General features: G+C 46.4%; 1 long non-coding RNA gene across 1 annotated transcript; it reads left to right on the forward strand.

The window, feature by feature from the left end:
- Positions 1–9,646: 9,646 nt before the first annotated feature.
- Positions 9,647–13,491, forward strand: LOC124082740 (uncharacterized). The gene is made up of 3 exons (XR_006848455.2): positions 9,647–10,372; positions 12,596–12,702; positions 13,423–13,491. It is a non-coding gene; the product is annotated as an uncharacterized LOC124082740 (long non-coding RNA).
- Positions 13,492–16,953: the final 3,462 nt, after the last annotated feature.

Genomic DNA, 16,953 nt, shown 5'->3' on the forward strand with positions numbered 1-16,953 from the left:
CCTGCCTCCATCTCACAAGCACCCTGTGGTCACCTTGCGTCCACCCAAATAATTGAGGACAATCTCTCCCTTTCAGCATCCTTGACTCAATTATGCCAGCAGAGTCCCTTTATATGATGAGTTAGGAATCATATTCATGGGTTCTGGGGATCAGGATGTAGGTGTCCTGGGTGGGGGGATTATTCAGCCTACCACAGAAGGTAAGTACAGGGCGCCTTGGGGGAGGCCTGGAGGAGGGGCCAGGAGGGCTTCTGGGGGGGGGGGAATGGAATCTGCCTGTTAGTGACAAATGGGAAGGGCATCCCAAGTAGAGGTGTCATCCAGGGCACGTACCTTGAGGCATGAAGATGTCTGCTTTGGGGACCCAACACGCAGCCTGCTGTGGCTTGGGCCTGGGGGACGCAGCAAGGAATGACACTGGGAGGATGGGTGGCCTCACAGGGAAGGACCTTGGGTGCTGCTTGAGCTTGGACTTTGTCACCGGCAGTGCAGCCACCAGGGACTCTTCAGCTGAGTGCTCAGATGAGGTGACGGGGGCTGAGGATGTTCAGGTCTGTGTCCCTCTGGTTGTGGAGATCCTTTCCCCTCTCTGCGCCTTCGTGTTTCAATTACAGCATAGCAGGCGGAGTGGCCAGTTTTAGTGGCTCACAACATGTTTGGCCTGTGACTTTTTTGAGAATTGTTCTGTCCCAGCTACTCCGTTTCTGAGAGGTCTGTGCCCACCCCTAAGCACACCCTATGCTGTGAAGCCATGGAGATCTTCTCTATTCTACGAACAGAAGTCCCCTCACCTCTGTGTGTGGTTCTGATATTTGGTCCACGGCCACAGGGGGAAAGATGGATCCCATCCCCTGCGTGAGTTGCTGCCCAGAGAGGGCATTTCAGTCAGCACTCGCCACGGAGCAAACCCACAGCACAAAACACCAAGAAGTGATTCTCCCTCCAACCCTTGCTCTTGTTCCCCTTTCTGTAAACCCTCAGAGTCATCGTCAGCCCCTGGAAGGCAGGGCCAAGGACAGGGTCCCCTGGTCTTCCTGGTGCAGCTGCTCTGACTAAGGTTCCTTTCATGGTTTTCAGCAGGACCTGTGGGCTTGGCAGCGGGCACCTGGACCTGACTTGGTGGACCCTGGAGTCAGGCCTTTAGCCTAGGACTCTGGTGACAGCTGCAGAAGCCACATCCAAGGTGGAAAGCCACAGGTCTCTGAAGGCCTGGCCTTGAAGTTACACAGCTGTGCTCCCCCAAGTCACAGGTGTGGGGAGCCTAGTTCCAGGTTCCCAAGGTCCCCGCCCTAGTCCTGCCTGGTGTTCGAGTCTTATGTGAGCTCCCCCTTCAGCACCAGTGAATAGACTGGGATTTTCCCACCATGGTTAGGTTGTATGGAAAATGTAAAGAGATTCTTGCGGATGCAATTAAGGTCCTAATCAGTTGACTCTGAATTGCACCAAAGGGAGTTTGTCCTGGTGTGACCCAGCTGGGGGAGGGGGGCTCTGGGAAAGAGGGGCCAGACCTTCCCTGAGGGCAGTGATTTGGGGCAGCAGAATTGCTCTCCTTTTTTGTCCTTGAAGAAGCAAACTGCCACACTGTGGAGCAGGTCATGTGGCAGGAGCCGTAGGTTGCTTCTCAGAGCTGAGCACCTCAGTCCTGCAGTCACAAGGATCTGATTTCTGTCACAACCTTTGAGCTCACAGAAGGACCCTGAGCTTTCAGGTGAGTGCCGCCCCTGGATGACACCTTGGCCACAGCCTGGGAGCCACAAGCAGTCTCCAGGTAAGCTGCTCCTGACTGATGGACACTGTGGGAATACATGGGTGTTGTTGCTCTGAGCCACTGAGTGGTGGTGACTCAGCATCACGCACTTAAAAACTAATAAATAATGGCCCAGATTCAGGGATGGGAAGTAGACTCCACCCCTAGATAAAGGATTGACAAGGTCACATGGCAAAGGGGGCTTAGGTCTATTATACAATATTGAAGCCAGATTTAAAGTTAGGTAGTCAGTGTAGTTAGGTAAATCGGGTCTAATACCGAGTGAAATCTAAAATGGAGGCCATGCTGGCAATGATTCTGGGAAACGCAGGACAACTCAAGGAATGTTAATGAAGTCCGAAAAGGCCCTAGGCCAAAGTCCACCTCAAAGAAATGTTAATGAACAGCCCCCAGCAAAAAGGTGCTGACTCAGTCCTTCCTGACCAGATTACTTCTTTGGCCCACCTGTGTCCCACCCCTCGGTCCTTCCCACCTACATTCCATTACTGAAAGAACTATAAAAAGGGGAGACAACATCCCTTCCATGGATTCCACCTCTTGGGTCCCCTTCTTCCTCCGGGAGAAGTCTTTTCTGCTGTCCTTTAATAAACTTCTAATTTCTACTCTGACCTTGCCTCGCGTGCTTCTTTGGTGTTATTCTTCAACATTGGGGAAGCAAGAACTCGTCACCGGTCAACAGCGGTAACATATTGGAGGTCCCAGACCGAGATTCTACACCGAGGTAAGTGCACACACCCCATGTCTGTTTGAGGTGCATCTTTCTCTCTATTTCTTTCTGGAGGGTAAGGTGGGCACCCGACGGCTACTTAAACGCAATTAGTGCAGCCGCCACTCTTCAAGACTCGGGTGAGAGGTTTCCCGGCCTAGGCAGCTCTCAATCACCTGTTCAATACAGAGCAGGCATGTTGGGTTCTGCCAAAGCCGCTTCCAACTTTTCTGTCTGGGCCTGGAGAGCAATTGGCGTGAGTACACAGTGTCCCGAATCCCGATCTGCCTCGGATGCGTGGAGGTGGAGGAAGGAGTTTGGAACAACTGCGGAATTCCGGTCTGGGCTACACTCAGACGATTCCTAAGGTTCCTTTCTCTTGAGCCCCCTCCTGACAGCCCTCAGGGGTATCTAGGGTGATCGGTAGATGAATGGCACTGAGGGAAAGCCCCAATCACATTTGCCTCCGTATGGGCCATGCAACACTCCCAACCCCGCATCCATTCCTCCTGGATGCTCCCCTTCCTTCGCAGGTCAGAAATGTTAGCAATTCAGGTTGTAGGACTGAGAGAAAGGCATGGGATAATTAGCAAAATCTGCCCAGGTTCCCTAAGATGCATAGGTAACTTTAACTAGTCTGTTTTACCGCCCCAATGTTTAAAATGTGTTGTGTTCCTTAAGCTGCTAGAGCGGCATTTTTAGAATCAACTCCTCCGGTAATCTGCTACCTTACAACCAGTAGATATCCCTTAACACTTAGGCGGCTCCTTCAGTCTACAGAGCAAAGGCAACAAAAGAGCACAGGATTCTCTTTTGCAATGGGTTTTTAGTGGCCGGGAGGATAAGCAGTAATGCCCTTAAGTCTGAATCCTCCCAGGGTCTCTGGCACAGGGCAAACTGAGACCCTAGCACTTTGCTAAAGGGGACCAGAAACCCCTTGGCAAAGCAAGGTGAGAGACGGGTTTTCTGGACCGTTTAGGAAGCTCAAACTTAGGGAGACGTCCCTAATGAGAACAATTTTCTCTGGTGCAGCGTGGGCGCCTGAGTCCTGTTCTTCTCACTCAGACGGGAGCTTCTCCCTCTCCAATACGCCAGGTGCACCACTAGCCTGCGTATTGAAAAAATGGGATAAATTTGAACCTCAGACGCTCAAGAAAAAGCACCTTATTTTCTTGGCCTGGCCTCAATACAAACTCTCTGATGAAGAAACCTGGCCACCAGAGGGAAATATCAATTTTAATACAATTTAACAGTTTGATAAAATTTACAAAAAAGGAAATGGTGTGAGGTGCTGTATGTTCAGATTTTCTTTGCTCTAAGGGAAAATCCTAAATTATGCCAACAGTGTAAAGTAGACTTAGCTATGATATCTGCCATGAAGAGAAAAAATCTTGGGGACTCACTGAGGAAAAAGAATCAAGAGAAAAATTTGGGCCGATCAAAGTACATTCCCCCCTTCCCCCTTCAAGACCTAAGGCAGATAAAAACTGACTCTACTGGAAAGTTAGGAGATATGCCAGATTGCCTGGGATTGGATCTATCCAAAGGAGCTAATCCTGTAAGTAAAAGGGAAACTGAGGATTCCCAGCAGCTGCCAGAGCCATTTTCGCTTTGGGGAATTTCCTCATTCTTCCCTGCACTGTAAGGATTGCTCCATCTCTGTCCACTTAAAAAGAAGGGACACTGAATGCAGTAAAGTCAGTCACACTGAGACCCTTGATTTTACACCTATAGTTGACCCTCTGTGAAAACATCTGGTCCACTCATGGGAAATCTAAGGTGCCACTGATAGGAAGTCATAATTAAATGGAAGTTCAAAACCTGGAGAGATTTTTTTCTTATCTGGTCTGTTTTAAAGGTTATTATAGATTGTTTCTTGGGGATGATTTTGGCTAAATGTGTGTCTAAAAGATGATTTTTTTATTGTAACATCTGGTATCTAAATGAGTTTGAAGCATTGCATAATCTTGCAGTTAAAAGTTGGGGTTAGGTAATTGTTTAGTTTGTGATTCCAGATAATTCATGCCGGAGAACTTAAATCCAAGTTGGCAAGTAACTCCCAATCATTTAGTTTTATTTTGAACTGGGTAGCCTGAGAAGATTTCACTAGGTGTACCAGTGCATTAACTTGGGCAAGGATAGTAAATTATGATATGGTATCTGTTCCCCCTCCAGTGTGTAAGATTTAGGAAAAAAATGTTGAATTGGAACGTTGGTCTGGCTTATTGAAATAACATTGAATAGCAACAGTCTTAAATTTTTAAAGCTTAATTTTGGATATACATGGTAGTGTGTGGTTCTCTTTTAAGATTTTTTCAGGTGATTTAATGTAACTTAATACTACTTTAGGAACTTCAGAACAAAGGAAGTGACTTAATGATCCTAAAGAAATTTCTTCTGATGGTAGAGATCCTATTTTCAGTTTTGTGTGAGCAAGTTTTTCTAGTGTAGGAAAATGTAAAGGTATGAAATTTTGTAAATTGTATCTTAAACTTGTATCATAATTTTCAACATCCAAACCTGAAAATTGTGACTTATGGTTAAAATGCCTTAGGCATGAGGTTTCTGCTCAGAATTCCAGTTTTCCCAGTTCCTTCCAGACCTCAGCCAGGACTTAAGTTGATATGCAAATAGAAGAAGACTAGAGCACTCAGTATGAGACAGATCTGAGGCCCAAGAAAAAAGAGTAAAGTGTCTTTTTATGGGAACTTAAACTAGATTAAACCAAAGAGTAAGTTGTATGGCATTTACTAATTACTGGCTGGTCAATTTTTTCTAGGACTTTTTGCTTTTTTCTTAGATTCTGTATTTTTTTTGAGCTCATGATTTTGATCCTACAGACAAGTTAATGTTTTTCTGATAAGTTCTATTTTTGATCAACTGGAGTTTTTTTTAAAACATTGCAATGAGATTTCACCTGAGAAAGCTACAAGGCCTTTACTATTGTGTTGTGTTACACTTGTGTTACGTGTTGTATGTCGGTGTGTCTGTGTGTATGTCCATATATCGTGCAGTGATATGACAATTGACAGATGAGGAGCGCTCATGAAAAATTTAAAAAAAATGGATCCACATATCTTTGATTCACGTGATTCAAATGGTTCAATTTAAATTGGGTAAATAGATGAAAGTACAGATGTCTTTAAAATTAAGCTTATAAGTTTTTCTAGATGTTCAAAAAGGCCCTAATAAAATGTTAAATCTGCTTAAATTCAAAAAATTTACAAGTATTCAAAATGTGAACAGAAGGTTAACAGATAAAAGAAACTAGAAGGTTCTAGATATGGATTTAATAGAGGGAAAATGTGTTTCTGGATAAGAGTATATGATTAAGTAATTAAGAGGGTTTAAGTAAATGATATAAAAAAGGTCTGTGTAAGTTGCTTATAAGTGTAGGATTTTGAGCAAGTAATCTTAAAGAAATTAAACAGCTGGTCAAACAAGTGCTGTTGTTTTAGAGAATTGTGCTATGTTATTTCTTTAAAAGCTAAACTTGGTTAATATAAAAACATCAATGTAATTGTGGTGTTAATGTGTCCATATCTTCCAGGTATACAAGTCTATAAGGTAGAAGTTTTAAAAAGAGCATTATATCAAGCTGGTGTTCTAAAGTTGTATGGTAATTTTAGGCTTAAAAAGAAAAACATGTTGGAGATTTATTTATATCATTTGTGTCCTATAACTGGACTTATTATCAATAAGATATGTAAAGTTCTATGTTACTTTTTACACTGAGATACAATTTAAATGTATTTTTAAGTTAATGAGAGCCTAATCTGTGTGAAGGTTTTATTGCAAAACACAAGTACTTTGCTACTTTTCTACAAAAGGTTAAAAGCTTTCAGCTTTTCTTTAATTCATGTTTTAGGTGTGATATTATGTTGTGTTTGCTCAAGTTCACAACAATTTATGTAGGCTTTGTAAAATGATGTTTAAAAAGCAAAGATCAGTTTCAGAACTACAGTACTTAAGATTTATGAAGAGCCCTGCCTTACTTGAGATAAGGCTCTGTCCCATCTCACTACATGTGAAAGTGACTATGGAAGAAGTAGGCCAGATTTCAGTACAGTTAAAGTTGTGTCCAAAAGTTGGTTTTTGTCACGATTACCAGGATCTCAAACAGGGAATTATGATGTATAACCCTGCCAGAATTCAAGGTAGCTATTATATAAGCTAAATGTTTTTACTCTTGATAATTTTATTTTGTAGTTTTCTTATAAATGATTTATGATTGCCTGTTAATGTTTTAAAGAGGTACTGCTTTAAGAACACACAACCTGAGTCAACATAAGGAGTTATCACCTACAGGATAGAGATAGACATTAAAGCCCAGTGCTCTTAATATAAGGCTGTTAACTTATTTGCTGGATGTTTAAGATTAAGTTTTAAAGTTAGTTAAATTAAAAGGGCCAAGAAAACCAATATTTGGCTCTTGCCCTCTGAGTCAGTCTGAATCAGGGAATAGGGGACTTCTCCAAAGAGCTTTGCAACTCTAGGCCACATAACCTCCCGATCAGGGAGATTAATGAGACCAGTGGAGGACAGAAAGCCAATCAGTGCATTTGCTGTGAAGAGGAGGGTCATCACAAAAGGGAGACATCCCTGATGCTTCCAAGGGAAGCCACATGGTCAAGCAAGGCCTGGACCCATCCTAGAGCAATGGCACTAGCAGAACTGAGAAGCTGCTGTGAAGTTCCCCGAGGACTCCCAGGGAAACTCAGCTGACTGTTAACAATAGATAAAAACAAAAGTCAGTTTGACTTGCTTCATCTTAAACACTTAGCAAAAACAGTCAAAGCCAAAGCACAGCTGTTCCTGGACATTTTAAATAATAATAATAGTTAAATGTAACTTCCAAAAATAAGTAATCTGGAGGCTACAAAAGAGATTCTCAGACAGGAATGCCTGATAACTATCAAAAGGAACTGCCAGAGTAGTTTTTAGTTTAAGGCCTTTATTTCTAACTTACACAGGTAGGCTTAGTGTTTGCAAGTATGGTTATCCAGCCCTCAGTAACAGAATTAAAGATTTCTCTATTAGACACAGAGGTCATACTAGTAAAAGGATTTTGCAAGACCAGATGACATTAAATTATTAAACTATATCTTAAGGGAAAGAACGTCTGTAACCCTAAAAGTTAAATGTTGTGTTTACATCCCTGACATTTCTCGCAATGTGACAAATATCCTTAAAGATTTACATGCTCAGATAGAAGCCATGTCCTCAGCAACTTTGTCATGGAAACAATATCTTAGCTCCTAGTTCTTGGTACTTCCTGGTGGAAAACATTGTTAATCTTTGTCTTTGCCATCATACTCATTGGCATATTCCTGTGGTATGGCATTTATTGCTGCTGCATCGATATGGTTCCAGTACTAATGAATTCTTGTTTCTCTTATAGACCATCCATCACTCAAATGGCCCTCCAGCCTATTACTTCTCAATCAGATGTATATCATGGACCACTCGATAGACCCGATTTTTAAAGGGGGACTCCAAACTGCTTGCCCCACACCGTCCCTTTTCAGCCTGAAGAAGCCAGAGAGATTCTCTTCGCCCCCCTTCCTTACAGCAGTAAGGAGTTCCCAACTTAGAGGGGGGAATGAAGCCAGATTTAAAGTTAGGTAGTCAGTGTAGTTAGGTAAATCGGGTCTAATACCGAGTGAAATCTAAAATGGAGGCCATGCTGGCAATGATTCCGGGAAACGCAGGACAACTCAAGGAATGTTAATGAAGTCCGAAAAGGCCCTAGGCCAAAGTCCACCTCAAAGAAATGTTAATGAACAGCCCCCAGCAAAAAGGTGCTGACTCAGTCCTTCCTGACCAGATTACTTCTTTGGCCCACCTGTGTCCCACCCCTCGGTCCTTCCCACCTACATTCCATTACTGAAAGAACTATAAAAAGGGGAGACAACATCCCTTCCATGGATTCCACCTCTTGGGTCCCCTTCTTCCTCCGGGAGAAGTCTTTTCTGCTGTCCTTTAATAAACTTCTAATTTCTACTCTGACCTTGCCTCGGCGTGCTTCTTTGGTGTTATTCTTCAACATTGGGGAAGCAAGAACTCGTCACCGGTCAACAGCGGTAACAATATCACAAGTGGGTCCCTGATTTGGGAGCCAGATACTCCTTCCACAGTGGCACACTCCTATAATCCCAGAAGCTTGGGAGGCTGAGGCAGGAGGATCATGAGTTCAAAGTCAGCCTCAGCAAGAGGGAGGCACTAAGCCAGTCAGTGAGACCCTGTCTCTAAATAAAATACAAAATAGGGCTGGGGATGTGGCTCAGTGCTAGAGTGCTTGCCTAGCATACGTCAGCCCCTGGAAAGCACTGGGTTCCATCCCTGGCACCACATAAAAATAAACAAATAAAATAATGGTATTGTATTCATCTACAAGTAAAATATATTTAAAAATAAAAAAATAAATAAAATACAAAATAGAGCTAGGAATGTGGCTCAGTGGTCAAGTGCCCCTGAGTTCAATCCTCAGTACAAAGGAGGATGTAGGAGGAAGAGGAGGAGGAGAAGGAGAAGGAGAAGGAAAGATGAGATTCCTGCCCTTGAGCACCTGGGGTTCATGGGAATTGAGGGTGCAAACAGCTGCATCAGAGCTGGGCAACTTTTCATTGTCCACCTCTCTGAGCCCTAACTTTCTTCATGTGTAAACTGGAGTCCTTCCTATCTTCCAGAATTGTGAGCATAATAACATATCATACGATAGCATTATAGGCACCTGGAACTGTCGGGGACACAGTAGGTCCACGGGGTGGAGGGGTGCATGCATACCCCCCAGGCCCGCTGGATCTCCAGAGAGATGGACGAACACCCGCGTACAGGACAGACACATTTTCTTCCATTGAAAGTCAGTTCTCAGATCAGTTCTGGAAATTGAAATTATATTGGTGAAAAATATCAAAGGCTAACACTTTGTGCAACACTGTGACCTTCCAAGGATTCCTGTGTGGTTTGCAGGTGACATTAACTAATTCAGTCCTTGAAACTGTCCTGCAGGGAGGTGTTGTGATTCCATCTCACTGTTGAGGACACAGGGTTTGTGCTCACCCCAGGGTGGAAGGCGCAGAGGAGAACAGTAGTTAGATTCTAAGGCTGAGGCAGGAGGATCGCCAGCAACGTAGAGCCTGTCTGGAAATTAAAAATTAAATGGGCTGAGGTGGGCGGGGCACGGTGGCCTGTCATCCCAGCAGCTCAGGAGGCTGAGGCAGGAGGATCACAGTTCAAAGTCAGCCTCAGCAACTTAGCAAGACCCTGTCTCTAAATAAAATATGAAAGGGCTGGGGACATGGCTCAGTGGTTAAGGACCCCGGGGTTCCATCCCCAGCACCTTCAACAAACAACAAAAGCTGAAACCTAAATTCTGTAGTCACCTAGAGCCCTTCATCTCCTGCCACATGTTGTGATTTGACCCATGAAACTGTGGACAAAAAGCTGAAGACATGAGTTTGGGTAACAGATGCAAGTCACAAACAGTAGAAATGTGTAGCGACTTCTGAAATACCGCGTTGTGAAATTATGTGCTTCTAAAGAAAGTCTCACTATTTATAGCAAGAAGGCAGAGGAATTGTTTGGAAATATTCCTGAATATGGTCATAATTGGGCAAGGCATACGGGAAATGCCAGTTTTGATGGAGGGCTCTGATCCAGTTGTTCTTCTGTTTAAGACTCTTTAACACCAAAGCGGCCAAGATAATGATGGTAGCTCCTCCTGCCTCTGGAGGAAGGCTGTCCTGTACATCCTTCTTTGGGTGTCACTGAGACACCTGTTTACTGAATGGTCCCTGTCTCAGGACCTTTGCACTGATGGCCCCTGCTTAAAAAGCACACCTGCCAAACCCAGGTCTCTGCAGCTGCCTCCTTCTTCTCACAGGATCTCATTTCAGGTAAGGTCCTCAAAGGCTTGCCCTGGTCACCCAAGAGGAGCGTCTTTCAAATCTACTCAGTGGGCTGGTGGGAAGCGGGGTGCTAGTTTCTCTGAGTTCTTTTTCACTTTAAGGAAAGGTTGGAGGAGCCTCACAGGGGGTGCTGGAAGGCCAGGGTGCCCCGGGTTCCCTCTGCAGCTCTGTCAAGCAGTGTGGACCCTGCCCTGGAGCAGTGACCAGCGTGGGAGCTGCAGAAGGCTGGCTGCCCATGCTGCTCCACCTGCTGTCCCCAGCACCTGCTGTCCCCAGCACCTGCTGTCCCCAGCACCTGCTGTCCCCAGCACCTGCTGTCCCCAGCACCTGCTGTCCCCAGCATCTGGCTCTGGGGCCCTGCTTCTGCTTATAGCTCCAGGTTCCCTGGACAGAGCTGGCCAGGAGTCTCTTGCCCCATTTGGATGTTCTCCGTGCTCCAGGGACAGGGCAGAGTTCCACGTGCTTGTCGTCATTTTCTCCTGTGAAGCATGAACTCCTGAGGCAGGGACCCGGGACCCCCTGTGGCCTGGACAGGGCCTGACGGTGGGCAGCCAGGCAACTGACACTGGGTGCCCAGGTTCCGGGGACATGGCCTAGAGCAAGACAAAGTCCCAGCCCAGATTCTTAGAGAGCAACAGACAGTGACACCCAGGGAGGGGCTGGCTTTGGTTGGATGTGTCGTGGAGGAACAGAGTGCACGTGTCGGGTCCTCAGCTGGGCGGGACAAGGACGGCCTTCTGAGGAGCCACATCTTAGATGAGACCCCCGAGAGGAAAAGAAAGAGGCTGCAGAGGCTTGGGGAAGAGCTTCCCAAGCAGAAGGAGCGGTGATGCGAAAGCCCTGGGGCCAGGACACATTTGGCATCTCTGAGGGACCAAAGGGAGCCCGGGGACTGGAGCAGAGGGGACGGGAGACCGGAGGCAAAGGAGGCAGGAGTCCCATGTGCAGAGCCTTGTCGGCTGGAGGAGAGCTTGGGTCTTGTTCCAAGTGCAGTCAGGAGGCTCTGGAAGAGAAGTCGGGGGGAGAGAGAGAGAGAGAGAGAGAGAGGGAGAGAGGGAGAGGGAGAGAGAGAGGGAGAGAGAGACAGAGAGGGAGAGAGAGAGAGAGAGAGGGAGAGAGAGAGAGAGAAAGGGAGGCTGGCACGGCCCACTCAGGCAGAGGGAGCCCCGGCTGCCAGCGAGGCTCTGAGTGCCCAGCCAGGGCTGCCCCACGCACAGCAGGAGGCAGAAGCCTGTGCCTAACCGCGGAAAGAGCTGTCCCTAAAACTCCAGGCTGGGGCGCCTGTCACAGAGGTGGTCTGGGAAGGTGCTGGTTAGTTAGGGCAAAAGTGAAGCCTCGCACCGAGACACCCCAATACTACAGTGACCCAAGAAGCCCGTTCCCGTCCTCCACCACCATCGGGCTGTGGAGGTCGGAGGCCCCGTGAGGCCAGCAGGACTGAAGGGGTGTCAGGGCCACGGGCGGGAGAACCCAGGACCCGGCTCCTGCTGGCCCTGGCCCCCCACCTCCTCTTACAGAGAGCGCACAGCTGCGCCAAGAGCGCAGTCTCCTCTGTGGCCTTGGTCTTGCAGTTCTGTGTGCCCTTGTCCCTGCTCTTCCCGCTTTGCTGGGAGACTTTTTTCCAGCCACCTTTCCGGGGCGGGGGGCGGGGGGTGCTCGCTTCTCCGGGTTCTTCTTCACTTCAGGGAAATGCTGGGGCAGCCTCGCCTGGGCACCGGGAGGCCAACCCCCCGGGGTTCCCTCTGCAGCTCAGCCAAGCAGCGCGCGGACCCTGCAGTGACCAGCGTGAGGGCTGCAGAAGGCTGGCTGCACCTGCTGTCCCCAGCATCCTGGCTCTGGGGCCCTGATCCTGCTTACAGCAGGGACAAGTGTCTCCTGAGGCAGGCCATCCTGGCTGGAGGAGGAGGACCTGACACTGGGGTAGCGTCACTCTTGTCCTGTGTCTCCACTGACTGGGGACATCCTTGCCTCCACCTCAGGGGACTCACCAGTACAGACCTTCACCCTGAGCTGCCCAGGGGACTTTGCTGGAGGGAACTGCACGCGATAGACACACTTGGAGCCTCGGGGAGCCCTGGGGTGCCCCATCCTCAGACGCGGGGGCAGCTCTGAGCCACAGCAGTGTCTCTCCCATAGAGATCGGACATCCCGCTAGGGGACAGGGTGGCCCACAACTGCAGCCTGATATGAGTGGGAACATCTGTCCTCCAGGTCCTGTGCCGTCAGTGTGTAGAGAGGAGGAATTGTGGCCCAAGCCCAGTTTCAAGGAGCCTGCTGAGAATTTGCCCATCTTGGCCAGAGATGAACAGAAATAAAAGGTGACAGGATTGTCTCAAATACGCTCACCCTCCCCCCCACATACACAGTAAGGTGAATTTTTACTGATGCCTTTAAAGATGGTTTTTGTGTGCAGAAAAGGTATTTCAGGGTTTTGCTTAGGTTTTTAAAGATTAGTATTCAATTTATTATTTTAATAGTTAAATAATATTATCTTAAAATTAATCTTAAACTGATTAAGTTATACATAAAATGCCTAGTTCATCCTTAAATAACTTATTAGTTTAATTATGGGTCTGGAAATTTTCAGCAATCATTAAGGAGGTTTTGATGAATTATGGCCTCGCTAATGAACTTCAACTCTATCAAACATTTTATACGGCGTGATCTATATCTGCTTAAGTTGTTAAGTATAATTGGCTCACAAGCCTGAAACACTCAAGTGATTCTTACAAACCCACTGTGTTAGGTTATAAATATGGCGACCCTGCAGCTTGATCAGCCGCCGCAAGCTCTGTGGAAGGCTCAGTCCCAAGCTCAGAGCCATTACTCAATGACATATTTAAAATCGGAGTCGTGAAACAATCTATTCTAATCAACCAAGTTCTCTCAAAGTTGTGAGGGTTCAAAACAGAAAGACTCCTTCTCACAGACACAGCGACCCTTTAGTTTTAGGTTTTTGCATGTCTGTACTTACTGCAAATCTCCCTAGAGGTAAAAAGTAGTTTCTTTTTTTTTTAATATTTATTTATTTATTTTAGTTTTCGGCGGACACAACATCTTTGTTTGTATGTGGTGCTGAGGATCGAACCCGGGCCGCACGCATGCCAGGTGAGCACGCTACCGCTTGAGCCACATCCCTAGCCCTAAAAAGTAGTTTCTAAAAATTGTGTCACTTCACAAAAGTTTTGAGCTGCTGATGCTGCAGAATGGCTTGGGAGCTGTCGGTGGGGATTCTTGTGAGAGACCCTGAAGGCCCCGTCAGAGGCCGTTTATAAATGCTCCTCTCAGAGGACTTTCTCAGGGTCACTCAGGGTCCTGGGGACAGCTTCGTCTTCAACCCGGGTTTCTTTCTGAGTGTTGCCTAACTCTTCCTTATGTTCATAGGAACCTGTTAACTTCTACCTTAGTTTCTCCATCAGTGCTTGGATTATTTAAAAAAAAATTTTTTTTTAGTTGGACATGGACCCAATACCTTTATTTTATTTTGATGTGGTGTGAGGATCGAACCTGGGCCTCACAACGTGCGAAGCAAGCACTGTCTTACTGAGCTACAACCCCAACCCAGTGCTTGGATTTTTTTTATTTCTTTGCCTCTTAAAGTATAAAAATGTCTAAAGACCTTTGAACTCCATAACAGTGACAGCTAGTGTTTATTTAAGGCCGACTGTGTTCCAGGCAGAGTTCCCAGAGTTCTTCATTTGTTCATTCGGTCAATTCCATCAACTTAAGGTAGGTCCTGCTACTTCCCCCCTTTTGCAGATAAAAGAAGTGAAGCACAGAATTTGGTGACTTGTCCAAGGTCACATGGCCAGAGCCCCTACTCTTACCTGGGACCTCGATTTATTCTTTTTTAATTGTAGATGGACACAATATCTTCATTTTATTTATTTATTTTTGTGTGGTGCTGAGGATCGAACTCAGTGCCTCATGCGTGAGAGGCAAGTGCTGTACCACTGAGCCACAACCCCAGCCCCAACGATTTTTTAAACATTGATGGAACCACTTAACTCTCATCGCTGTTAGGACAACCCTGGCTCTCTCGGGGCTCAGTCTGACCTGTGCCTTGTGACTTCGCACAGTCACCTGGCCTGAGGTCTGCTCTTCAGAGTGCCGGGTAGATATCCACTCCGAGTTAGCCCTCAGGAGCTGACGTCTATGCTCTGGAAACGGCCTTGCATCTCAGTCAAAAGTTTCAGTCAACCATTAACAATGGGGACACATCAGTAAGCTTTTGCAGTGTAACAAACCACCCCAAAACTCAGTGGCTTCAACAGCCACCACTTATTCTTTCTACAAAGCAGTTTATTGAGTTAGATTCGATGTATAATAAAATGTATACAGTCCGCCCTCCATATCCCTGGGTTCCGAATCTGTGGATTTAACCAACAGTAGGCTGAAAACTGGGGGGAAATTGTTATAGTCAGCTTTTACACTGCTGCGACTCAAAGACCCGACCAGCACAATTGTAGAGCAGGAAAGGTTTATTTAGGGGCTCAGAGTTTCAGAGGTCTCAATCCATATATGGCAGGCTCCATACCTTGGGGATCAAGGTGAGACAGGACATCATGGCAGAAGAGTGTGGCAGAGGGAAGCAGCTCAATGGTGATCAGAGAGAGAGAGAGAGAGAGAGAGAGAGAGAGAGAGAGAGAGACCAGTGCACACTCACCAGATACAAAATACAACCCCCGTAGCCACGCCCCCAAGACCCACCTCCTCCAGCCACACCCACCTGCCTTCCCTTAATCCCATCAGGGGATTAATCCACTGATTGGGTTAAGGCTGTCTCCACCCAACCATTTCTCCTCTGACCTTCTTGCATTGTCTCACACCGGAGCTTTTGGGGACACCTCACATCCAGACCCTAACAGTACTGAATATGTACAGGTCTGTCTCTTGTTATTGTTCCCTAAACAATAAGTATAGACACTATTAACATCATTCACATGGTATTAAGTATTGCAAATAACCTAGAAATGATTTCAAGGGCCAGTGAGGGTGTGCATAGGCACATAGAGATACTACGCCATGTTACATGAGAGGCTGGGGTACCCAGGGATTTTGATATCTACAGGGCGTACTTGTCCTCGGTCATCCAATTGTCCTTGGGTCTAACTGTGACTCAAAGGGCAGGTAAAGGACCTACCCAGAGTCATGGAGCCAGTGGATGATTGTCTGTCTCTAAAACCTGGCTTTTAACCTCTACAGTGTAATGCAATTGCGTGGGGAAAGTGCATGGAGTACCGCCTACATGGCATATGTTAAGGGCATCTGAGTGGCAGGCCACTCCCCTGTGCTGGGCATGTGAGCGGCAGGTCACTTACCCTGTGGGCACAGCCCTGGGCGTGGGGCCATGTGTGGCAGTCCCTGAGCTTGCTCCACGGCCCACTCCTCAATTGGTGGCTGCAAGGACAGTTAGCAGACATTGCATTGGTGGCTGCCTGTAATCTGCTTAGCTGCTGCCTGAGTATATACACATGGTAACCGCGCTGTGAAATCAGACCTGCTTCCTGCTTGGTCTCCGGAGGTCTTGATTAGCGACTCCGCAGCCTCACTCTCCTCCACCCTGTTCTGTGGACCTCCTCACTGGACGAGAGAGCCCACGCACAATTGTTAACAAAGGGTTCCCAAAATGGAAGTGGTATAATTAAAATAATAATAACCCAGATGTAAGTTCAAGGTGATTTTTTTTTTATAGTGCTGAGGATTGAACCCAGGGCTTTGTGCATGCAAGGCAAGCTCTCTACCAACCAAGCTATTTCCCCAGCTCTCAAGGTGATTTTAATGAAACTTATGTGAAGGGAGGGAGAAAAGGGGGGAAAGTGTGCTAAAATTGTATTATTTTTAGAATAGAGAATCATATCCATGTTGAATAATGTAAGACATTTTGCAACGCAAACAGCAAATTGTATTTATCCCAAAATCTGAATGATTTTATTTTTCCTGATTATAAAAGCTATATATATATATATATATATATATATATATATATATATAGAGAGAGAGAGAGAGAGAGAGAGAGACAATTTAAACACTTCACAAAATCCAAAGTAGAGGGTAAAATTCATGCTAATTTCCATTACCCAGTGGTAACCTTTGGTACTGTTTGGCAAATGACCTTCTAGATACCTCTTCATGCAAAGATACACACATACATCCATGACTGTGCCTGCATGTATGTGTGTCTATCTGTCTCTCTGTGTTAGCTCTCCATTGCTGTGACAAAACACCTGAGATAAATAACTTATAAGAAAAAAGGTTTGTTTTGGTTTGCAGTTTCAGAGGTCCCAGCCCATGGCCTTGGCCCTGCTGCTCAGGCTGTGGTACCACAGTGTATAAGGGGGATCGCGTGGTGGACGGGGAAGCAGAGACAGAGGCAGAGCTGGGGTTCCAGTACCCCATCAACTATACCTCTATCTTGACCTGTCTGTCCATCCCCCATCTCCACGTCAATAAGTCACCCCGTTAGTGGCTGCGGGGGACCCGCTGGTTGATGTGCCATTGTTCACTTATACAGTCCTAAGCTGCTAGGCCACCATACTCCCCGTGTTTTGAAGTCACACACGGGCTAC

The sequence above is a fragment of the Marmota monax genome, unplaced genomic scaffold (assembly GCF_021218885.2).
Source record: "Marmota monax isolate L192 unplaced genomic scaffold, Marmota_monax_Labrador192_F-V1.1 WCK01_AAM20220418_F8-fsc00051, whole genome shotgun sequence".
In the NCBI taxonomy this organism is placed as follows: domain Eukaryota; kingdom Metazoa; phylum Chordata; class Mammalia; order Rodentia; family Sciuridae; genus Marmota; species Marmota monax.